The sequence below is a fragment of the Ornithorhynchus anatinus genome, chromosome 3, assembly GCF_004115215.2.
Source record: "Ornithorhynchus anatinus isolate Pmale09 chromosome 3, mOrnAna1.pri.v4, whole genome shotgun sequence".
In the NCBI taxonomy this organism is placed as follows: Eukaryota; Metazoa; Chordata; class Mammalia; order Monotremata; family Ornithorhynchidae; genus Ornithorhynchus; species Ornithorhynchus anatinus.
Genome location: NC_041730.1, coordinates 53311706 through 53337280, shown reverse-complemented (window position 1 = coordinate 53337280; position 25575 = coordinate 53311706). Strand labels below are relative to the sequence as shown.

The 25575-nt window shown below is 43.5% G+C and overlaps 1 protein-coding gene and 1 non-coding gene across 3 annotated transcripts in view; one reads left to right on the top strand and one right to left on the bottom strand.

Annotated features, from left to right (window-relative positions):
- SLC14A2 (solute carrier family 14 member 2) overlaps positions 1-25575 on the top strand; it is a 736943-nt gene that overhangs the window by 438645 nt on the left and 272723 nt on the right. The window lies entirely within an intron of this gene.
- On the bottom strand, positions 2335-2472 carry LOC114810661. The gene has a single exon (XR_003758356.1). It is a non-coding gene; the product is annotated as a small nucleolar RNA SNORA7 (small nucleolar RNA).

Genomic DNA, 25575 nt, shown 5'->3' with positions numbered 1-25575 from the left:
CTCTAATGAACCCTCCTTGTCTTTAACACTCGAAACGTCAACATGAGCCCTAAAGAGAGAGCCTCTTCCTCCTGGGATTTGTCAGCTCTCCAATAGAGAGTCTTCTCTTCCTTTACAATCCAGGAGTCTCTGGGTCAGTGCATGAAGAATCACAAAATCCTAAAACTGGATTAGATACTCACCCCACCCTCAGCCCCACAGCACTTAATCAATCACTCAGTCTTTGAGCACTTAGTGTGTGCAGACCACTGTACTAAGTGCTCAGGAGAGTACAATGGATCAGAATTAGCAAACACATCCCCTGCCTGTAATAAGCTTATGGTCTAGAAGGGGAGGCAGACAAAAAAATAAATTACAGATATATACATAAATACTGTGGGACTTAGGGAGGGGTGAATAAAAGGTACAAATCCAAGTGCAAGGATCATAGAGAAGGGTAAAGGAGTAGGGAAAATGATGGCTTAGTCAGGGAAGGCCTTTTGGAGGAGATGTGATGGTACATACATAGCCTTATACTCTACCATTTCCTGTATCTTTAGCTTGTTTTAATGTTTGTCTCCCCGCTCTAGACAGTAAGCTCATTTTGAGCAGGGAACGAGTCTACCAACTCTATTGTACTGTACTCTCTCATGCACTCGGTACAGTGCTCTGCACACAGTAATTACTCTACTGATACCATTTTTTGATTGATTGATTAGAATGAACCTTGAGGGAAACTGGCCCAGGAAACTTTCCTGTTTCCAGGAAAGTCTAAATCTCCTCCATCCAGTCCAGTCCCATTTTTATAAACCAAGAGATCCTACCCCACCCTGGGATTGTCTTATTCTGAGGTTTAATCGTCTTTATAACCAAGACATTTTTCTTTATGTCTAACCAAACTCACCCATGCTGCACTTCAGGTACTCCATTCAACCCTGTGTGAAGGAAAGAAACATGCAGGAGGGGCCAGGGAATCTTGGGAATGTTTGCTTTCTTTACCATTAGAAGTCTGCGTTCCCGGAATGTGCCTGAGGTTCCAGCTGTGGGGTTGTTGAGATCTTTGTTTATTTGCTTTAAAAAGATCCTATCTAAATTCCCTCTTAGGGAAAATACTTTCCAGCAAATAGTCTCTTAAAGCATCTGGGAAATAGAGGAATGCACCTTCGAAATCATACGTTCTTAAAATAACAAATCAGAGGGCTAACCTGAAGGGTCTACATTAATCATAAAGCTGCAACATTATGAATTGGCTAATTGTGAAAGCTTCATTGAATCCTGAATTTCGAGAGCTATGGTAATGAACTGCCAATGAGCCATTAGCCAGACTGGAACCATATGGAAGGAGACAGGATGCCAGCCCATCCCAGCCACACTGTGGGCCTTTTTTTTATTTAATGACTTTCATTCAGGAACCTTCTCATTGCTCTAGTGTTGCCGGCCCTGCACAATGGAAGAATGATTGCCTTACTATAGGCTGCCTGACCATGCTTTGAGACTATTGTTAATCAGCTCCTCTAACAAGAATGTTCTCCTGATTCTTTTAGAGAGGGGGTTCATCTATCAAAAGAAGACACCTCTTCAAGCATCAAGCCTGTCATTCCAACTCGTAATATTTATGAGTTGGAATGAGCAGCCTATAAAAAAAAGAGGCGGCCTCAAAAGAACAAGTTGCTTTCTTTAATTTGCAACTCCTTCTGGAAGGGATTTTCCTCCTAAAGTTCTAGTGGTTCATTGTGCTCTAAGGGAAGCAACATGGCTTGCTGGATAGAGCACAGGCCTGAGAGTCAGAAGGACCTGGGTTCTAATCTCAGTTCTGCCACTTGTCTGATTTGGGACCTTGGACAAGTCACTTCACTTATCTGGGCCTTAGTTACCTCATCTGTATAATGGAGATTAAGACTTGGGAGCCTCATGTGGGACAAAAGCTCTGTCCAACCCAATTTGCTTGTATTCACCCCAGTGCTTAGTACAGTGCCTGATACACTGTAAGCACTTAACAAGTACCATAATTATTATCCTTATTATTATTTTCCAGAGTGATTTCCAGGTTCCTAATTATGTGGCTTAGAAAGAACACACTCCTTCTCATTCCTCACCCTCATCACCACATTTCCCTCTCCAAATCTAACTCATTTTCAAATGATACAAAGTTAACAGGATTGCAAATAGGTTTGTCTTGTCTTATGCCACCAAATCATCTCTGACCCATAGTGACTCCATGGACACATCTCTCCCAAAAGTTTTCTTGATAAAAGTACAGAAGTGGTTTACCATTGCCTTCTTCCGCAGAGTGAACTTGAGTCTCTGCCCTCGACTTTCTCCCATGCTGCTGCTGCCCAGCACAGGTGAGTTTTAACTTGTAGCAGATTGCCTTCCACTCGCTAGCCACTGCCCAAGCTAGGAATGGAATGGGCATGCCTCTGCTTGACTCTCCCTTCCATAGCCGAGACTGGTAGAGTACTGGAAATTCCCCAGGTATGATCCTGAGAGGGGTGCAAATAAGCTAGGACCTAATCAATCAAACAGTGGTAGTTAATGAGTGCTTACTGTGTGCAGGACAGTGTGCTAAGCACTTAGGAAAGTATAATACATTTGAGCTGTTAGACATAATATTTGCCCAAAGGATCTTTGAATCTAGAGTGGGAGGCAGACATTAAAATAAGTTACCGATAGGGAAAATGGCAGACTATAAAGGTATGTTCATAAATACTGTAAAGTTATGTACTTAAGTTTCTCTCTCTAGACTTTAAGCTCATTGTGGGCAGCGAATGTGTCTACCAACTCTACTACACACTCCCAAGCCCTTAGTACAGTGCTCTGCACACAGTAAACATTCAATAAATTCCTTTTATTGATGGATTGATTGCCATGGGGCTAGGGTGAGTATCAAAGGGTTTAGGGAGAACACAGCCAAGTTCATAGGTAATGCAGAGAACAGAGCAGGTAGAGGAAATGAGAAGCAGCATTGCCTAGTGGAAAGAGCATGAGCCTGGGAGTTAGGAGATCTGGGTTTTAATCCCAGCTCCACCACTGACCTGCTGTCACCGAATTTAACTTCACTCTACCATAGACTGTGAGCCCCATACACAGGGAATATGTCCAACCTGATAAACTTGTATATATACCTCAGCACTTAGAACAGTGCTTGATACCCAGTAGGAGCTTAATAAGTAACATTATATATACATATGTTACAAAATGAAGGACTCTTGGAGGAGATGAGATTCTGAGGACTTCATAATCAGCTGCACAGTCAGATGCTAGAAGTTCTGCTGGAACCATTTTATATCTCAACTCGCTGCCTGGGATGTCAGGATTCAAAGTTGTGAGGCTTTTGGGAGTCATTCTGGGTGACAGCATTAAGGGGCAAAGAGAGAGGAAGGAGAGGATCAATCCAAAGGTGCTGCTCTACTCTTTACCCCTCTGGTTAAAAAAATAAACAACAAAACAAAAAATTAACTGCTTACACTCTAAAAGGATAGACAGACATTAAATTAAATGGGAAGACAAGAGCATGAACAGTGCAGTAATGGAACGTAGTTAGTCTCTTAGTATCGGAGCTTTGCTGTCCTTAACACAGACTCTCTGGGAAGGATGTGAGAGGAGAATAAGTGACAGTAGACTACCCAAATAGCAGCTGAACAGAAAGCTGAAATTGGGAAACCAAAGGCAAGGAAGCCAAAGGAAAAATTTTAAGGCCCAGGTAAAGTAAAGTCTACCCCTCTCAGGGGCACACCTGGAGAGGTTCCAGTTTTCTGCCAGTCTTGACTATGAGAGGGAGAGTCAAGCAGAAACATATCCATCCATTCCTAGCTTGGGTAATGGCTAAAGAGAGGAAACTAGCACACTTCCCCCATCAAAGTCCTACTGAAAGCTCACCTCCTCCAGGAGGCCTTCCCAGACTAAGCCTCCCTTTTCCTTTGCTCCTCCTCCCCTCCCCATCCCCCCAACTCACTCCCTCTACTCTAGCCCCCCGCCCCCGCCCTGCCCCACATATATATACAGCTTGTATATATATATAAATATTTATTATTCTATTTATTTTATTAATCATGGGTATTTATCTATAATTCTATTTATTTATACTGATGATATTGATGCCTGTTTACTTGTTTTGATGTCTCTCTCCCGTCTTCTAGACCATAAGCCTGTTGTTGGGTAGGGATTGTCTCTATTTGTTGCTGAATTGTACTTTCCAAGTTCTTAGTGCAGTGCTCTGTACACAGTAAGCCCTCAGTAAATATGATTGAATGAATGAGTGAGTGAATGAATGAATGAATGAATGAATGAATGAATGAATGAATGAATGAAAGCAGTCTGCCACAAGTCAAAACTCGCCTGTGCTGGGCAACAGCGGCTTGGGAGAGAGTCGAGGGTGGAGACTCAAATTTACTGCGCTGAAGGCGGTAATGGTAAACCACTTCCATATATTTACCAAGAAAACTCTGTGGATACACTACCAGAACGATTGCAGATCGGGGTGAGATGTTCTGAGAGAGACGTGTCCATGGTGTTGTTATGGCTCAGAGATGATTCTACGGCATAAGACAAAACAAAACAAAGGCTTAGATGATGTAACCCAGCTGAAAACTGAGGGTCAATTGCTGAGTACAAACATGTATGATTCATTCATTCAATAGTATTTATTGAGTGCTTACTATGTGCAGAGCACTGTACTAAGTGCTTGGAATGTACAAATCGGTAACAGATAGAGACAGTCCCTGCCCTTTGACGGGCTTACAGTCTAACTGGGGGAGACAGACAGACAAGAACAATGGCAATAAATAGAATCGAGGGGAAGAGCATTTCATTCAAACAATAGCAAATAAATAGAATCAAGGTGATGTACATCTCATTAGCAAAATAAATAGGATAATGAAAATATATACAGTTAAGCGGAAGAGTACAGTGCTGAGGGGGTGGGACGGGAGCGGGGGAGGCGCAGAGGGAAAGGGGGGAGAAGAGGGTTTAGCTGCGGAGAGGTGGGGGAGGGGATAGAGGGAGCAGAGGGAAAAGGGGAGCTCAGTCTGGGAAGGCCTCTTGGAGGAGGTGAGCTTTAAGTAGGGTTTTGAAGAGGGGAAGAGAATTAGTTTGGCGGAGGTGAGGAGGGAGGGCATTCGAGGACCGCGGGAGGGCGTGGCCCAGGGGTCGACGGCGGGATAGGCGAGAACGGGGGATGGTGAGGAGGTGGGCAGCAGAGGAGCGGAGCGTGCGGGGTGGGCAGTAGAAAGAGAGAAGGGAGGAGAGGTAGGAGGGGGCAAGGTGATGGAGGGCCTTGAAGCCTAGAGTGAGAAGTTTTTGTTTTGTGTGAAGGTTGATAGGCAACCAGTTCTGATGAACTGCCATCAGAAAGGGATTGCTTCTCCTTGTTTGAAGAAGCAAGTAGATTAAAGAGATAACAGCACCAGGCACTACAAATCTTAAATTCAACAACACAACAGTCAATCAGTCAATCATTTATTGAGTGCTTACTGTGTGCAAAAAAATGTGTTAAGCACTTGGGAGAGTTCAATATAGCAAAATTTGTAGACACATTCCCTGCCCAAATGAGCTTAGAGTCTAGAGACAGGAAGAGAGAACCTTTTCTTTTGCCCAGTGTGACAGCAGCAGCATGGATTAGTGGATAGACCATGGGACTAGGAGTCAGAAGGACCTGGGTTCTAATCCTGGCTCCGCCACATGTCTGCTGTGTGACTTTGAGCTAGTCACTTAACTTGTTTGGGCCTCAGTTACTTCACCTGTAAAATAGGGATTAAGAGTATGATCCCCATGTGGGATAGGGACAGTGTCCAACCTGATTAACTTGTATCTATCTCAGTGCTTAGAATAGTGCTTAACACATAGTAAGGAATTAATAAGTACCATATTATTATTATTATCCCACAATGACCTATTCAGCCACAGCCATTATGTGTACACACACACACACACACACACAAATATATGTGTAGACACCCAAAGCACATGGTACAGTTGGTGCTCAATAAATATTGTAATTACTGCTGCTACTAGATAACTCACAAACAAGAGCCTGTGCATCGAAAGGAAAAAACTCATTCCTTGAGATCAATAATAATAATGATGGCATTTGTTAAGCGCTTACTATGTGCCAAACATTGTTCTAAGCACTGAGGTAGATACAAGGTGATCAGGGTGTTCCATGTAGGGGTGAGAGACTTCATCCCCATTTTACAGATGAGGGAACTGAGGTCCAGAGAAGTTAAGGACTTCCTCAAAGTCACACAGCTGACAAGTGGCAAAAGCGGAATTAAAACCCATGTCCTTTGACTCCCAAGCCCTGGCTCATCAGAAAGCTCAGTATTGCGCCGCCTGTGGGTGCACATGAAACAATTAACTATTGGCCCAAACTCGGCTTCCTCTTGCACAGTAGTCAACAGTAGTCAACAGTAGTGGTAGGAGATAGTTACAAATAGAAATGTTGAGATGACAGTTAATGTACTCCCATTCCAAACCCATGTCCTGCCCCCGGCCTGGAATGTTCTCCCTCTTGGCATCCAACAGACCACTTTCAAAGCTTAAACTCCTCCAAGAGGCCTTCCCTGACTAAACCCTTATTTTCTCTGATTTTCCACACCCGTCTGTCTTGTCCTTGCACACACATCTGCAACCTTATTCACCCCTCACTCAGCCACACAGCACTTATGTACATAGCTGTAATTTGTTTATATTAATGTCTGTATCCCTCTCTAGACTGTAGGCCTGCTGTGGACAGGAAATGTATATATAACCTCTGTTATACTGTACTCTCTGAAGTGCTTAGTTCAGTGCTCTGCCCACAGTAAGCATGCATTAAATTTTATTGATAGATTTATTGAAAGATCCCATCAGCTCAAATGAACACTGAAATAAATGCCACTGAGAGGTGCTCAGAATTGATGCAAAACATCTTTTATAGGGTTGAATAAAGGAAGGGAAAATAGGGAAGGAAAATGTTGAGAAATACCTGGCATAGCTCTGAACTCTTGCGCACATCCTGCCTTTGGCTCTCCCTCTTTGTATCCAACAGACATTTCCTCTGCCCACCTTCAGACCCTTGTTGAAGATACATATTCTCCCAGAAACCTTCCCTCACTAAACCCTCATTTCTACTTCTCCCACTCCCTTCTGCAACCTTGACTTACTGCCTTTATTCATCGCCCCACCCCCCAACAGCCCCACAGCACTTATGTTCATATCTGTGAATTTTATTTATTTACATCAGTGTCTATCTCCCCCTCTGGACTGTCTTGTCTGGGCAGGGAATGTGTCTACCAACTCTGTTAAATCATTGTACTCTCCCAAGCGTGTAGTACAGTGGTCTGCACACTGAGTGCTCAGTAAATATGATTGGTCCATATGATTGACACTGGTCTGGAGCCCCTTTTGGGGGGCCCAGGAGCCCTCGTTGAATTATCGGGGGATCTTCCTGAATCTATAATAATTATAATATTTATGGTATTTGATTAGGGCTTACTATGTGCCAGATACTGTTTTAAGCACTGGGGTGGGTACAAGCAAATTGGGTTGGACACAATCCCTGTCCTACGTCCGGCTCACCATCTCAGTCCCCATTTTACAGATGAGGTAACTGAGGCCTAGAGAAGTAAAGTGACTTGCCCAAAGTCTTCTCAGGTTCTTCCTGCCCTTAGCCTGACCCTGTCCAAACTCAACTCCTTCCATTCTGCCAAGTAAACCATGATCCACAAACCCTGCAAATCCAGAACCCTGCAAAGCAACGTCAGTTTTGTCACGTGTACAGAGGCCAGCACTTGAGAAGAAAATGAGACAAGGCAATAACAAGCTTGTACATCCACTTCCAGTGAAACACGTAGGCGGATCTGTACCCAGACATCAGTTCATACAAATAGCTAAAGCAGGCCAAAAATAACAGAAAATTCAACAGATGCTTCTAATTAAAATGTCAGTATCTCTTAAGAAACCCAGGGCGTCTCCTGATGTGGGTGCATGAAACGGGAGGGGGCTGGCATATGGAAATCTATTTGTGTGCTACACCATCCCAGCTGTTATGAAAGGTATTGCAAGTCACAAGGTAGCTGCTTTTTGGAGGAAGCAAGATGAAGGATGAAATCAGTTAATTTTTGGGAAGCGATAAAAAAACTCCTAATGCAGTGGTCTTTACTGCCTAACTGGGGCCACATTTTGGAATCCTGAAACATCAAAATCATTATGCGTAGGAGGCCTTTCACTAAACTCTACATGGATCACCTACTTTTAGCAGGCTGGGTTCATTTTGGGTTTTGACACTAAAATAAATGTGGAGGGACTTGGGGAGCATCCAGAGGAGAGCAAACCAAGCCATCAAAAGGTTGGAAATTATGAGGAAAAGTTCAAGAAACCATGGTTGTTTACCCTAAAGATGAGAATGCTTAGGGTTGATGGAATCAGTAAGTTGAGACCTAGGAAGGGTTTTCATAAGGAGACTGCTGATTCTTGTTCTCTTTATCCACTGAGGACTGACCAAGAGGGAATGAATTTAAATTATAACCCAAGCTTTTTGGCTTTACATTACAGAAAAAGTATTGACAACTAGGGAGATAAACTCTTATTGAGAGGTACTGTAATATCCATGCCACGTCAGTAGTTCTGCAACAACTAAGGACTTGGTTACTCACCCCCTTCCATCCCATCAGTTATTTGTATTTATTGAGCACTTATTGTGTGCAGACCACTATACAAAACACTTGGGAAAGTACAGTATAACAGACTTGGTAGACAGGTTCTCTGCCCATAAAGAACTTAGAGTCTTCATTACACAGCACTAATGGTCTCCATTGCTTCTCCTTACCTGTAATTTATTTTAGTGTCTGTCTCCCCTGCTAGACTCAACAAGTCACACGGCCTGGTGGAAACATCATGGACCTGGGATTCAGAGGCCCTCCTTCTAAGCACTTCCACTTGTCTGTTGTGTGACCTTGGGCAGGTCACTTAACTTCTCTGTGCATCAGTCCCCTCATCTGCAGAATGGGGATTCAATATGTGTTCTCCCTCCTACTCAGACTGTGAGATCTATGTGGGACTGATTATCTTGTATAATAATAATAATGGCATTTGTTAAGCACTTACTATGTGCCAGTCACTGTACTTAGTGCTGGAGTGGCTACAGGCAAATCAGATCCTTGTCCCACATAGGGCTCACAGTCACAATCCCCATTTTACATATGAGGTAACAGCCCCAGAGAAACATTCTCGGTCTCCTTCGCTGGCGCCTCCTCCCCCTCCTATCCTTTAACTGTTGGAGTTCCTCAAGGGTCAGTTCTTGGCCCTCTTCTGTTCTCCATTTACACTCACTCCCTCAGTGAACTCATTCCCTCTCACGGCTTTGACTACCATCTCTACGCAGATGACACGCAGATCTACATCTCCGCCCCTGTCCTCTCCCCCTCCCTTCAGGCTCGCATCTCCTCCTGCCTCAAGGACGTCTCCACCTGAATGTCTGCCTGCCACCTAAAACTCAACATGAGCAAGACTGAGCTCCTCATCTTCCTTCCCAAACCTGGTACTCTCCCAGACTTCTCTATCACCGTGGATGGCACGACCATCCTTCCCGTCTCTCAGGCCCGCAATCTCGGTGTCATCCTTGACTTGTCTCTCTCGTTCACCCCACACATCCTATCCGTTACCAAGACCAGCCGGTTTCACCTCTACAATATCGCCAAGATCCGCCCTTTCCTCTCCACCCAAACGGCTACCTTACTGCTACAGGCTCTCATTATATCCCGGCTAGACTACTGTGTCAGCCTTCTCTCTGACCTCCCCCCCTCCTCTCTCGCCCCGCTCCAGTCTATTCTTCACTCCGCTGCCCGGCTCATCTTCCTGCAGAAACGATCGGGGCATGTCACTCCCCTTCTTAAACAACTCCAGTGGTTGCCTATCAACCTCCACTCCAAACAAAAACTCCTCACTCTAGGCTTCAAGGCTCTACATCACCTTGCCCCTTCCTACCTCTCCTCCCTTCTCTCTTTCTACCACCCACCCCGCACGCTCCACTCCTCTGCCGCCCACCTCCTCACCGTCCCTCGGTCTCGCCTATCCCGCCGTCGACCCCTGGGCCACGTCCTCCCGCGGTCCTGGAATGCCCTCCCTCCTCACCTCCGCCAAACTGATTCTCTTTCCCTCTTCAAAACCTTACTTAAAACTCACCTCCTCCAAGAGGCGTTCCCAGACTGAGCTCCTCTTCCCCCTCTACTCCCTCTGCCACCCCCCCTTTACCTCTCCGCAGCTAAACCCTCTTTTTCCCCCTTTCCCTCTGCTCCTCCACCTCTCCCTTCCCATCCCCACAGCACTGTACTCATCCGCTCAACTGTATATATTTCCATTACCCTATTTATTTTGTTAATGAATTGTACATTGCCTTGATTCTATTTAATTGCCATTGTTTTTATGAGATGTTCTTCCCTTGACTCTATTTATTGCCATTTTTCTTGTCTGTCCGTCTCCCCCGATTAGACTGTAAGCCCGTCAAACGGCAGGGACTGTCTCTATCTGTTGCCGACTTGTTCATTCCAAGCGCTTAGTACAGTGCTCTGCACATAGTAAGCGCTCAATAAATACTATTGAATGAATGAATGAAGCAACTTGCCCAGTGTCACACAGCAAACAAGAGGCAGAGCCTGGGTTAGAACCATGACCTTCTGAATCCCAGGCCCATGCTCTATCCACTACTCCATGTTGCTTCTGTATCTGTGCTTAGTACCGTGCTTGACACGTAGTCAGCACTTACCAAATACCATTATTATTATTATTATTATACTGTAAGATCCTTGAGGGCAGGAATCACATCTATTAACTCTATGGTACTTCCCCAAGCACTTAAAACACTGTTTTACACAAAGTAAACACTCAGTAAATACCACTGATTGATTGCTTGATTTTCAGGAAAGAATAGTGACCCATTTGTTTGGGATGGTTTAGTTTAGAGGGTTAGACCAGATGGCCTCCAACATCTTTCCAATTCTATAATTTTATGGTAAGCACCTTATGTTTACGAACTCTACTGTATTGTATTTTTCCCAAGTGCTTAGTCCAGTACTCTGTACACAGTAAGTACTCAGTAGATACCACTGAATGACTGAATGTGGTCCATAAATGATGCTGGTAAAAACCTCAAGATGCCATGTGTTGCACCTACATGCAGTCCAAATCTCCCAGCTGTAAAGAAGATTGGGCAACATTGCAACTCTTTAGTACTTTACCTGAAATAACATTCTATTTGACAGTTTCCCTCAGGATGTGCTGGACTTCTTGATTCTCTTCTCTGTTTCCTTGTTGGTCATTGCATCATTGGACAGTGTGCTGCCTGTATAACAGAATTCGGTTGCAACTTACAGCTCAGTATTGCAAATATGATTTTTTTGTAGTGTGAATGGCTTCCCTGAGTGCAGGTCAAATCAGCACCTCACTTTTCTTTAGTCATATCAGCCCCTAGGAACTGGCTGATTCAGTGAAGCAGTTTACAATCAATCACGTATTCATTCATTCAGTAGTATTTATTGAGCCCTTACTATGTGCAGAGCACTGTACTAAGTGCTTGGAATGTACAATTCGGCCACACATAGAGACAATCCCTGCCCAGTGACGGGCTCACAGTCTCATCGGGGGAGACAGACAGCACAGCAAAACAGAACAAAACAAAAATAAGACATTATCAAAACAGATAAAATCAAGGGGATGTACACCTCATTAACAAAATTAATTGGGTAATAAATAATACATACAAATGGCAGTGCTGAGGGGTGGGGAAGGGGGTAGGGGGAGGAGCAGATGGTGGGAGGGGGGAAGGGGGAGAGGAGGAGCAGAGGGAAAGGGGGCTCAGCTGAGGGGAGGGGAAGGGGTAAGGGGGAAGAGCAGAGGGTGGAGGGGGAGCAGAGGGAAGGGGGGGCTCAGTCTGGTAAGGCCTCTTGGAGGAGGTGAGTTCTCAGTAGGGCTTTGAAGAGGGGAAGAGAGGAGAAGAGGGGACATGAGGAGGGAGGGTATTCCAGGACAGCGGTAAGACATGGGCTAGGGGTCGACAGCGGGATAGGCATGAATGGGGGAAAGTGATGAGGTGAGCAGCAGAGGAGCGGAGTGTTTGGGGTGGGCAGTAGAAAGAGAGAAGGGAGGTGAGGTAGGAGGGGGCAAGGTGATGGAGAGCCTTGAAGCCTAGAGTGAGAAGTTTTTGTTTTGAGCGGAGGTTGATAGGCAACCACTGGAGGTTTTTGAGGAGGGGAGTGACATGCCCAGAGCGTTTCTGTAGGAAGCTGATCCGGTCAGCGGAATGAAGAATAGACTGGAGTGGGGAGAGGCAGGAGGAAGGGACATCAGAGAGAAGGCTGACACAGTAATCCAGTTGGGATATTTTTAGAGGTTGTACCAACATGATAGCCATTGGGATGGAGAGGAAAGGGCAGATCTAGGCGATATTGTAAAGGTGAGACCAGCAGGCATTGGTGACAGATTGGATGTGTGGGGTGAATGAGAGAGCTGAGTCAAGGGGAGAATCCTCATTTCACAGTTGCGGAAACTGAGACAAAGAGAAGTTAATCAACTTGCCCAAGATCATGCAGCAAGAAAGTGGCAGATCTGGGATTAGAATTTAGATCTTCTGACTCCCAGGCCTTTGCTTATTCCACTAGACCTTACTGCTTCTCTTTACTCTCCCAAGTGCACGGGACTGTGTTGTACATCCAGTAGGCCATCAGTAAATAGTATTGCTTGATTGATTCTTATAAAAAGGAAGGCCTAGTTATCATTATTATCATGATGGTGTTTTCTGTTACAGCATGTCTCTGGAACAGAGGTTTGTCCTCTAGACTGTCCTCTGTCCTCTAGTGGTTTTTCCCACAGACCATAAGCTCCTTGCAGGCAGGGAACATGTCTACCACCTCTGTTACTCTTTTGTTTGCCAAGCACTTAATGCAGTTCTCTGCTCATAGTTAGTCCTCAATAAATCCTGTTGATTAATGAATTGTCCAAGTCTAGAGATTATTCCAGACATATGGTGCTGTGGAAATTAAGTACCCCATGAAACTAACTTTTAACCTTTCTCAGTGATATGGAGTCCATTTGGTTTGTAAGAATGATCTTCAGGAGACTAGGCAGATACCAGTCTAGTAAAAAGTATGCTCTCAGTCCAGACAGGTCCAAGAATGAAAAAGAGTCATGCTGAAAGATATGAAGTCCATTTAGAGCAAAACTCGATTTGGCTGAAATGTGTGTTTAACCTCCCTTTCAGATAGAGTTAGGAGGCTACTGAAGACCTTTTTAATTCCTTCCAAAATCAACTGTAACTTACTGCATTGGATCCAGATTCAGCTAGCAACAAGGATTGACTTTAGTGGATCTGGGGATGGAGGGTGGTCCTCTTAAAACAGCATGCTGTTCAGTGGCTCGTATTTAAATTGTCACCCTAAGAATAGAGGCGAGTGGTGGAAAGAATAATGAGTTCCCTGTTAGTAAGGGTCGATCTGAGTCCAGTTCTCTTCAAATGGCTTGAATAATAGTTAATTATTTTAAATTATAGTTCTTATTAAGCACTTACTAAGCACTTACTAGGTACTAAGTGTTGGGATAAGGAAGATTAAGGTTAATTGCATCAAATACCAAACCTGCCCCACACAGGGTTTGCACTTTAATAGAGAGCACTATCTTATCCCCATTTTACAGATAAACTAAACAAAGAGGTTAAGTTACTTGCCTAAGGACATGCATTATACCTGGTAAAACTGGGATTAGAAGTCAGGTCCCCAGATTCCCAGTGACCCCTCTTGTTTCCAGGAGGCTACCCTGCCTTGGATATTTGAAATATGATCCAGAGATCTCCTGACCTGCCCTTGGTCATAATTATTAATAACAGTAACAATTGTACTAATTATATTGTTGTGTTTACTATACGCCAAGCACTATACTATTCATTGGAGTAGGTACAAGATAATCAAGTCCCACATGGGGCTCACAGTCTTAGGAGGAGGGAGAACAGGTATAGAACCCCCATTTTGCAGATGGGGGAACTGAGGCACAGAAATGTTAAGTGACTTGCCCAAGGTCAAAAGCAGGTGTGTGGCAGAGCCGGCATTCAAACCCAGGTCCTCTGACTACCAGGCTCGTGCTCTTTCCACGAGGCATTTGTTAAGGCACTTCTAAACCCTGGGGTAGATACAAGTCAATCAGGTGGGACACAGACTCTGTCTCACAGGGAGCTCAAAGTCCCAGCAGGAGGGAGAACAGGTATTCAATCCCCATTTTACAAATGAGGCAACTGTAGCACTGAGAAGTTAACTGACTTGCCCAAGTTCGCACAGCTGGCAAATGGAGGAGCTGGCATTAGAACCCAGGTCCTCTGACTCTCAGAGCCTGTGCTCTTTCTGCTTTGTCATGCTGCTTGTCTTGTCTTCCCCCTTAGGTTGTAAATTCCAAGAGGATCAGAGGAATGTTTGATGGGCCTCCCTGGTTACTCCCTAGAGTGTCCAGTTCAGTTACTCCCCACCAGGAGGTGCTCAGACAGAATCTTTCCTTACATATAGTAATTGATTCGCCTTCTCTCCTTTTATCATCGTTCCCATGATCATTTGTAACTGCTTCTACTTCTTCCCATGCTCTAGTCACATAATTGTATCATGAGGGAGAAGAGGTCTATTCCTGTCAATTCTGCAGCCTTTGGTTAACCCACAAATGATTGTCTGAGTCAGCAGCCAGGAAGGCAAGATGACCTCCTTTCATGTAACTTCTCATTAGTTATGGTATTGGTCCAGGGGCCATTTTCAAATCTCACTTGGCTAAAATTCCAAGGCATTCCAAGACCCTGACACAGGTCACAGCCTTGGCTTAGCAAAGGTGACCTCAACATCGGTGTGACCCGATCAGATAATAAGGCTTATCTAATATTTGTTATTTGTCTCCAAAACAAAGCCCATTGGTAATAACCCTTGGAAGGGACAGGCTATTTTGATGTAAGAATTATCTGGTCTGGAATGGTCCCAAAAAGCCTTCTTAGGCAGCTCAGTGGGAGGGTTTATTGTTCTTTGAATAGTGGCATTAAACCTCAGCTCTCATTTCACAAGCTTTCCCATCTCTGGCTGATTTGTAAAAGGTGACATTTTAGTGCAGATATCTTAACCGCCTCTCCTAATTGGTGAGCATGGATGGGCTGGTTCCTATAAAAGATGTAGCTCCTAGAACTGGAAAATGAACTTGAATCTCAGAAGGTGAAAGAAAATTGCTGAATTTTTGTTCAGTCTGGCAGATATGCTCTTGCCCACTTCTTCCTAGAAGGGAGGGCTGGTTGGTTACATTTTTGTGGAACTGGCCTTTGAACCTATCTGCAGGCCTGGTTTATTCAGGGTGGTTTTTTTGGTTTGATTAATTTTTGTTCTCAGCTTGTTGGGTGTTTTTTTTTCCTCCTCCCTCCTGGGGAGGAAGTAGAGGTTAGTGGCCTAGAAACACAGGTCTGGGCATCAGGGGGTGGCTTTTGATTCTATCATTAATCTATTAAGTGACCTTGGGCAAGTCACTTAACTTCATTGTCCCTCAGTTTCCTCAACAGAAAGGATCATGCAAGCAGGAGTTCCTGAGAAAAGAAAATGGGGAATGATCTAGGTTATCTGTCTATATGATTATATGATATCAAAATTATCCAAAAGTGAGCCAATTCTCTCTTTCACTCTGGGCTTTGACATCACAGCCTTAGTCTCTGGCCAGGGTCAGGAGGAATAGCCGCCAATTTTTGTTGTTGTTGTTGTTATTAATTGAGAGGGAGTCCAGAGATGGCACATGATTTCTCCAAGAGGTCTTCTCTGGATACTAAACAAAGATGTTGAGTTTTGAAGTCCCAGTTCAGGCATGTAACTTGTGATGTGAATGAGTAATCTCCAGAGTCGGCTATTTTCAGTTTCATGCCCATGAAAGGAAGATATATATAAATGCTGACTTTCAGGGTCTGTATGGGGAATACATCACCAATTAGTACTGTAGTTTTTTTTTTTCAGTTCTATATTTATTTTCTGGTATTTGTTAAGCACTTACTATGTGCCAGAACACTGTAATAAGCTCTGGGCTAGATATAAGGTAATCAGGCTGGACAATACTGCATGCCCCCTCTGGGACTTAGTCCTAATCCCCACTGAACATATGAGGTAACTGAGGCAACAGAGAAGTTAAGTGACTTGCCCAAGGTCACACAACAGACACACAACAGAGTCAGGATTAATAATAATAATAATAAATAATAATGTTGGTATTTGTTAAGCGCTTACTATGTCAGAATACTGTTATACCGCACTTGGGGGAGATACAGGGTCATCAGGTTGTCCCACATGAGGCTCACAGTCTTAGATTCCAGGTCTTCTGACTCCCAGGCCCATGCTCTTTCCTCTAGACCATGCTGTTTCATTCATTGTTCTTCAACTGAACTGGAGTTTATGTGAGCTAACAAGGCATAGCAATGTCCTAGTCTTGGGAGTCTGTGCTTCAGTTACCTCATTCATAAAATGCAGATAAAGACTGTGAACCCCAAATGGGAAAAGTGACTGTGTACAACCTGATTAGCTTTTATCTACCTCAACGCTTATAACAGTGCTTGACACATAGTAAGTGCTTAATAAATACCACCATTAGTAATAATGTTGGTATTTGTTAAGCAACTTACTATGTGCAGAGCACTATTCTAAGCACTGGATAGATACAGGGTAATCAGGTTGTCCACAGTAGGCTCACAGTCTTGATCCCCATTTTACAGTTGAGGTACTGAGGCAACAGAGAAGTTAAGTGACTTGCCTACAGTCACACAGGTGACAAGTGGCAGAGTTGGGAATCGAAACCCATGACCTCTGACTCCCAAGCCCGTGCTCCCTTCCACTGAGTCACGCTGCTTCTCTAAATTTATTGAACACTTATGCATGCAGAGCACTCTCATTCATTCAATCATATTTATTGAGCACTTACTCTGTGCAAAGCACTGTACTGAGTGTTTGGGAGAGTAAAATATAACAAATAAACAGACACCTTTCCCTGCTCACAGTGAGTTTACAGTCCTTGTAAAAGGTACAATGTGATAAATTCAATGCAATAACAATCCTTTTCATTGGGTTGAAAACACAGCTGGGGTTACAAAAAGTGATCACAGAAGCAGTATGGGGGTTATGCACTGATTATTTTAATTTTTTCAAGCTGCCATAAGTGTCCCTATAATAAACATAGCCACACAATCCTGGGGTCATCTCATCAACCATCTGCCTCCACACAACTACCACCCTCCCCTCCCCCTTCTCTCCCTTCCTCAAAAGATCAGAACCTAACCATTTTCTGCCTATTTCCAAAGGAGAATTCGTATTAGGCTACCCTGGAGATTGCCATTAAGGCTACTGAACATTTAGGAAATTCAGTTTAAATCCAATATAAGGGGGAAGTCATAGAGCAGATTAAGCTCTACAACAATTAAATTATGTCCCCTGAAGGAAGTCAAAAAGTTGCCAGCACTTGCTGAAGAATAGGGGTTTGCTGAGAGGAGCAAAAGAAGAATTGAGATTAACTCTTCTTTTTTCCCTGCCTTTAAGCCTGGGAATGATGGTTGACTCGGTAATCTCTTCCTGCTAATCCCAAATTGTCTTGTACAGTGTCAGCCCTGAAAACAGGGTTCCACAGAACTTCAGAAGCTATTGAACTTGCAAATCAATTGATTTATTAAAGCACTTATGCTGTGTAGAGCACCATACTAATTGCTTTCAGAGAGTACAGTGAAAAAGAGTCAATGGACACATTCCTTCCCACAGGGACCTTACAGAAAGGTTGTGGGAGCTGCACTTGAAGTGACTAGGTGGCTTGAGGTGGATGAAATCTTGGTAGTCACACTCTTTCTAGTGTGGACAACACAACCTGGTGGAAAGAGCCTAGGAATGGGAGCCAGGAGCCTCCGCTGGGTTCTAAGTCCAGCTCTGTCATTTGTCTGCTGGTGACCTTGAGCAAGCCACTTAAATTATCTTAATCCTCAATTTACAGATGACAGGACTGAGGCAAAGAACCTGTTCTCCTTCTGACTTAAAACTGTGAGCCTCTTGTTGGGCAGGGACTCTGCCAAAATCTGATTATCCTGTATCTTGTCAACTGATTGGTACATAGTACTAGCTTAACAGATACCTCAATTATTACCATTATTGTTGTCATCATTATTATTATTATTATTAAAACACAGGTGAGAGTTCTGACTCCCAACCCACATGACAGAGTGGTGCATTCACTGTATCAGAAGGTTAATATTTGGTAGAAATTCAATTCAGCCCCAACCCAAATTTTTGATTGAATGAGCCCTCTCTGACTGTGAGTGCTTTGGTCAGTGCTACTGGTTCAGGAGATCTGAAGTTATGAGCAAAGCCACTCCTTCCTTCCTGATGAAATAGAAATTCAAGGAAGTGGAGGGAAAGGGACTTGGTTTTCCTGGCCAAACAGAATGATAGAAGCCCTAGAGCACTCAGGTGACCCTTCCAAAAAATGTTTCCTTTGTCTATAACTCTCTGGAGAGAAAAGCTAAAGGATTGAGCCAACTTACAAAGGTATTGGAGCAAGGGAAAGATGTCCAACACATCCCAGGCAAGGTGATATACCCATCTGGCAGAAGGCCAGCCCAGTGGCATGCAAGTAATATAATATACAATCTAAATGCAAACCTTTGGCTCTGTTTGGGGAATCAATTAACAATAAGTATATACATCCATTTACAAAATATCAGTGTGTTAGAGCATACACACATTGTAATTGGAAAACTAAAATAATACCAGGAGGAATAATCATTTAAAAAAATCCCCCTCCAAAAAGCCAAGAATAATATTAAGAAAATAAAATAAAAAATTTCATCCATCTGCAGACTTATATCCTTAGGGGAGCATTGTAGACTACACTAACAAGCAACTGAATCCATGTATAAATGAACATAAATCTATGAAAAGCAACAAAAGAGGAGTAAAAAGGAAAAAAAAATCCTGCCTTGCAGATTAGCTGGCCATAAACGAAAATAGTTTCCATTTGATCGGTTCCTGCAGAAGATCGAATGTTCTGAGTGTAGCTGGAGGTCTCTGGGGAAACAGGGCTCGATCTGTGTTCCAACAGTCACAGTTCTGAACCTGAGGCAGCTCGGGGAGCTCTGAGAGGCTTCTGAGGGGCACTGAGGAGCTCTGAGGGGGACACTGTAGGGGGTTGCGGGGGGCTCTGGGCACTCTGGGAGGCTCCTAGCAAGTTCTAGAGGACTCTGGTGGATTCTGAGGGGCTCTGAAAATACTCCTGGGGAGCTCAGAGGCAGCTTTGAGCAGGGAATCCTGCTGCTAGGAGGGGCTGGCATTCAGGGAAAGAAGCCTCAGTTCAGGGTGAAACTTCAGCTTTGACTGTTGGAGACCAGGCAAAATCTGAAGTGTGTTTTAGTGAAGTCCAAATGATAATACGAGCATCCTTACCAAATCCCAGGTCAGGAAATTAAAACATTGCCTCCCTCCACTGCCCTGGAGTTCCTGTGGGGCAAGCCCAACATCAAAAACAGTAAGGTTGTCCCAGAGCAGCAGAACAGACTATTGGTCACCACTCCGGCTTGGCCTATTAACCAGAACCATGGCATCCATCAGAAGCGGAACTGGATTGAGACACAGAGGTCCACTGTTCCAGTCCTGTCCGAGCTCCCACTAGGCTGAGATACCTTTGGCCAGTAGCCTGAATCTCTCTGCATCTCAGTTCTGGTTCAGGCTTAACTCCATTTTTTTTCTTCACAGGAGACTAATCAATTCAACAGTGGTATTTGTTGAAGCGCTTACCATGTGCAATAGCACTGTACTAAGCACTTGGAGAGTACAATACAGCAGAATTTGCAGGCATGTTCCTGCCCATAATGACTAATGGTGGTATTCATTAAGTGCTTTTGTGCTAAGCACTGTACTAAGTGCTGGAATAGGTAAACGATACTAAGATCAGGCACAGTCCCTATCCCAGCTGGGGCACAACCAGTGAAGGGGATTATAAGAAATTGAGAGAAGAAAAGGGGTTTGCATCTGTGAGGTGCTTTGATCTCCTTGGAAGAAGGTTATTGAATGGGAATCCTGGTTGATTTTATTTAATGTGGCTGGGGGGACTCAGTTCTGAATGTGTTAGAACATGAAATACATACCATGCCTATCTTGAAGGAGTTTATAGTTAAGGCATCATCAGAAACAGTATTCAAATGCCAACAGATATATTGAACTGTGTTGATTGGTTTGAGTTAAGGGTTGTTTATCCTTCTGAGTGTTTTTTATTAGATTAATTAAAAATGAATTCCATGGAGCAGAGTAATTGCTAGATGGAGATTTGGGGAGAGCAGAGAAGAGAGGCAGCATCACCTAGTGGAAAGAGCCCAGGACTGGGAGTCATTTGCCTGCTGTGAACCTTGGGCAACCTACTTAACTTCTCTGTGTCTCTTACATCCATGTTTCCCTACTCCTCAAGAACCTCCAGTGGTTGCCCATTCAACTCCACATTAAACACAAACTCCTTACCATCATTTTATCTCCTCCTGTCTTACTTCCCTGACTTACAACTACATCCCAGTCTGCACATTCCAACCTATTGGGTATCTCAATCTTGTCTATCTCACCGCCGACCCCTCGCCCACGTCTTGCTCCTGTCCTGGAATGCCCTCCTCTTCATATCCAACAGAAGATTAACCTCCCCACCTCAAAGCCTTACTGAAAGCACAACTCCTTCCAAAAGGCCTTCCAGACTAAGTCTTCATTTCCTTTTCTCCCAGTCCCTTCTGTATCACGCTTACACTTGGATTTGCACCCTCTATACTCCCCTTTTTTCAGCCCACAGAATTTATGTACATATCCATAATTTATTTATTCATATTAATGGCTACCTCCCCCTCTAAACTTTGAATTCATTGTGGGCAGGAAACAATTCTAACCAACTATCTTATATTGTACTTTCCAAGCTCTTACTATAGTGCTCTGCAAAACAGTAAATGCTCAATAAATATGATGGTTTGAACTGACTGTAATCAGTTTCTTCATCTGGAAATTGGGGATAAGATGCCTGTTTGTAATTCACTGTAGGCAGGGAACGTTTTCTTCACCTCTTTTATATTGTAACTATATCTCGGCCGCCGACCTCTCGCCATGTCCCTTTGTAACCTAGTGGAGAGGGACTGTGTGTGATCTGCTACCTTGCATCTACCCCAGCATTTATCACAATGCTTGGTGCATAATAGGTCCTTCATTAAATATTATTACCATTGTCATTAATAGTAGAAGTAATAGTAGTAGCATCATGCTATTGTTAAGCACTTTCTATGTGTCAAGCATAGGGTCTGTGCACTGGGGTAGATATAAGTTAATCAGGTTGGACACAATCCCTGTCTCATGTGGGGCTCATGTCTAAGTAAGACTAACGACAGGTTTTTAACCCCCATTTTATAGTTGAGAAAACTGAGTTAACAGAGAAATTAAATGAGTTGTCTAAGGTCACACAGCAGGCAAGTGGCAGAGCAGGGAGTAGAAATCCCAGGTCCTCTGACTCCCAGGTTCATGCTTTTTCTACTGGACCATGGTGCTTCTCTATCATAACATTAGGATTATAATTGTCATTAGAAGCAAGGAGGCTGGTCCTGCATGTTGGGAAGGGTAGGAAAATGTTCAAAAACCTGGAGGGAAAGAATCAAACAAGTGGCCAAAAGCTGTTTAGGTTGGTTACGGTGAATCCCTCCAGTGTTCTCAATCTATTTCCTAGTCCTAACAATGACACTGGGCTGTAACTCAGTTTAGCACAAAGAAACCCACTTCTGATGTTGGGTCTTCAAATCAGAATGGCAAAATTACATACATTATTCAATCAATCAATCAATGGAATTTATTGAGCACTTACTGTGTGCAGAGCAATGTACCAAGTGCTTGGAAGAGTACAATACAATAGAGTTGATAAGGCACATTCCCTGCCCACAGTGAGCTTACAGTCTAGAGAAATTAATAGCGATAAATTAATTTGCAATATTAAAATTTGGTAGATAAATACAGTACAGTTGATAGACTGTTGATAGGTAGCCCTGCTCTGTAAAGTAGCCCTGCTCTGTAAGCTCTCAGTAATATGATTGAATGAATCTAATGTATCAGCAGCATTTATATCAACAAATCATTCTTATTGAATGATTTTTTTCCATCCCTAGAGGATGTCAGACCTCTCAGGGTTGCACCTGGAGAGCTTCCAGTACTTTGTACTGGTATGAGACTCCACAGTCCTTAATCCCCATTTTACCGACGAGGTAAGTGAGGCATAGGGAAGTGAAGTGACTGGCCCAAGGCCACACAGTAGACCAGTGGGCAGAGTTGGGATTAGAACCCATGACCTTCTGACTCCCAGGTCTGTGCTCTATCCACTATGCCATGCTGCTTCCCTAAAGCCAATGGAACACAAAATCAGAAACTCAGGAAAATAAGATCTCACTAGCAACCAGATAGTCTTTTTCAAGATTGAAATGAGAAGAATGCTTACTGTGAAAAATGCAGCAGTTCAATTTCCCATTAAAATCTCAGGGATATGTTTGCTTTAACTCCAACCCATTTTTAAGTGTGACAAGTTCCCTTCAACATCAGTCTATTACTCTCATCCTTTCATAAGAAGAAAGGAGCTTAATGCTGGGGAGAGAGGTCTTAAATGACAACTAGCAATGAAACTGCAAAGAAGAGGATTTAGTTCTACAACATACAACATGATTATGACTTGGTTCACAAGCATTCTTTTTCAGTAACAGTTTTGGACTCCATTTTCCAAAGTATTTAAAGGGTTTGGATTATTGAAAAAGCAAATGAGACACCAAAGAATTGTTCTTTGAAGCAGCCAGCAGTGGAGCCCAGAGTGCAGAGTACTGAGGCCATCTGGTGTTCAGCCAATAGTTAAAGTGATTACCCATCTCACACAATCCTTTGTGCAGTCAGCCACACCCCCAAAAGCACCCATGTTCATTAGGGTCCCACTTCAGTCCAACACAGAGCTATGAGATTTAGAGGAAAGACTGAAAAGGCTTAGAGCCTCAAAAACAATTTTGAAAAATCAGCCATTTTCCTGCATCCCAGAAAACACATCTCATGCACATAGATGAACTTGCTGATTCCACCTATTTTAACAATGGCAATCAGCAGAGGAGAATGAGTTGATTAAATTTGGGGTATAATGACCCTTGGGTAGTATTTATGTACTAACCTGCAGTCTGGGTGCTTAAAACTTTCTATTTCTAGGCTCCCTAGAGGCTACCTGGACCACTTCCCATCTGGTCTGCTTTGCCCTTCTCAAAGAGAAACCTTTCCATAGTGAGTTTCCGTCTCTGTCTCTCTGTCTTGCCTCTAACTCACAGCAGATAATAGAAACTTGGAAGTGGGTAGGGGCACAGGATGGAAAGGAGTCATTTAAATAATAGTTTGTCACTGGCACATCCAAACAGATGTTCAGAATTCTGTACCTTCATGACTTAGTGGATGGAGCATGGTCCTGGGAGTCAGAAGAACCTGGATTCTAATCACAGCTCTGCCACCTGTGATGTTGGGGCAAGTCACTTAACTTCTTTGGGCCTCAGTTACCTCATCTGTAAACTGGGGATGAACACTGAAAAACCCCATGTGTGACAGGGAACTGAGTCCAACCTGATTAACTTGTATCTATCCCAGTACTTAGAACAGTGCTTGGCACAATAGTGCTTAACAACCACTTCTGGAGTGAGGCCCACAAACCTTTGCCAGGAAATATCCCCTCTCCAGTCTAAGGGTTTTGGGGATGCTGGGGAGGTGAAAACATAAAGATCAAAAATGGAATTGTTCAAAATTTCCAAAACTCTAAAACCCCTGCTGATTGTAAAGTGGGGCCTGGGTAACCAAAGGCTGGGCTCCAAGGGATTTCACATGTTCCATCCCAACTCTTTTGGATGCTAGAATAGAATGTCTTCCTAAAGTTCAATCCTTGTTTCATTTCCCATCTCAGATGATATGATGGCTGTTTTCAAAAGATCAATCCATGATTGATGTTTTCTTAACCTTGACCAAAGGGTAGAATGAGAGTGGTTAGGGTGTCCAGGAACTACTATAAGTAAAAATGTCCATGGGTGGCCCCACAAAGCCCAACTGCCTCCCAGGGTGATGAGTCATCAGTTAACTCATCTTTGACACCCCAGACAGACCCAGCCACAGCCAAAACCTGGGACTTCAGGACCTTACTTATAAGCCTAAAAGAGAGATCTGCATCTGGCCTTATTCCTCTCCCAGGATCCTCCAGGGTTTCTCTAATTCCTAAAGAATTGCCCTCTCTCACACTTTATCCATACCCCAGTTGGACTCACTCCCGGTCTTCCAGATGGGGAAGGCTGATGCAGGCTCCTCAGGAACCTCTGAGTGCCACTGTGATGATACTTAGCACATGCTCTCTCTGTCTCTCTCCTTATGGTCTTTCTTCCCTTGCAGGAGCACAGTCCCTTTCCTCTGCCTTTCAGCTCCCCACTGTTGGCATAGGGGAAAGTGGAACATTTTTTGTGTGTACATTAAATACTGTAATTTGCATTTAATAGGCATAATAATAATTTTAGTAATGATATAGTAATGATAGTAGGCTTTGCAAAGGAACAGCTTTCAGCATAGACACTAGTGAAATTTCTGGTTGGAAAGGCTCACAAAACTCAATTTCCCACATGCCCATTCTCCTTGTCCAACTACCAAAGTCTGAACATGTCAACTTCCTTGACTGGATCACAGTGTAGGTGAATAGGACATGCTGGGCCATAGCTCCTGAAACTTCGTCTTTTTCACACAACAGACATGGGGCTTAAAGACCCTGGCTTCTTTCTTTTTTTTTCTTTTTCAGACGATTGCAGAATCTACATATATTTGAAAAACATTTAATTTACAAGGTGGAATCGAACAGCCCCTTTAGGCCGGAGCTGCCTGCTGCTTCATAAATGTCACCAAAACACTTTAAAAAAATCATTGAAAATGCTTAGATGAAAGCATAGAGAGAAAGCAGTCTGCCCAATTATCAGAATATCAAGCCATGGATTCAGCCTGGAATGACCTGAGATTAAGGCATGCACCAAAAATCTGGCTTTGGGTCTCCCATAATTTGAGGCAAGCGGAATACCTTAGAGTCAATTATAGAAACAGAATAGAAATAAAAGCAGTTCATTTATTAGGTCAACTAACCTACTTGCCCCACACCTCTCACTCTTCACTACATCTAATTTAGAATGCCTGTAATTTATTCCCTTGCTGCCCTGTCCTGCCCTCTCCTGTTTCAAATATTTCAAACCAGAGCAACAGTTTGGCAAACTCCTCTCCAGTATCCAAGATTCGTATTGTTCCTTAACCTTCAGTTGAAATATTATTTGACACTATTTACTCCTATAAGTTCTAGTTAAAGACCCATGTTACACTTACGGTGAGAGATAGCTGGCAGAATAGTGATGTGGAAGAGAATGATAATCTCACTTCATTCTTTTTAGCCTCACAGGGACATGGAGAGGCTCTCAATGAATGGCATTTATTGAGTTCTTACTGTGTACATTTCTCTCCTAATCAAACGATCATATTTCCTGAGAACTTACTGAGTGCAGAGCACTGT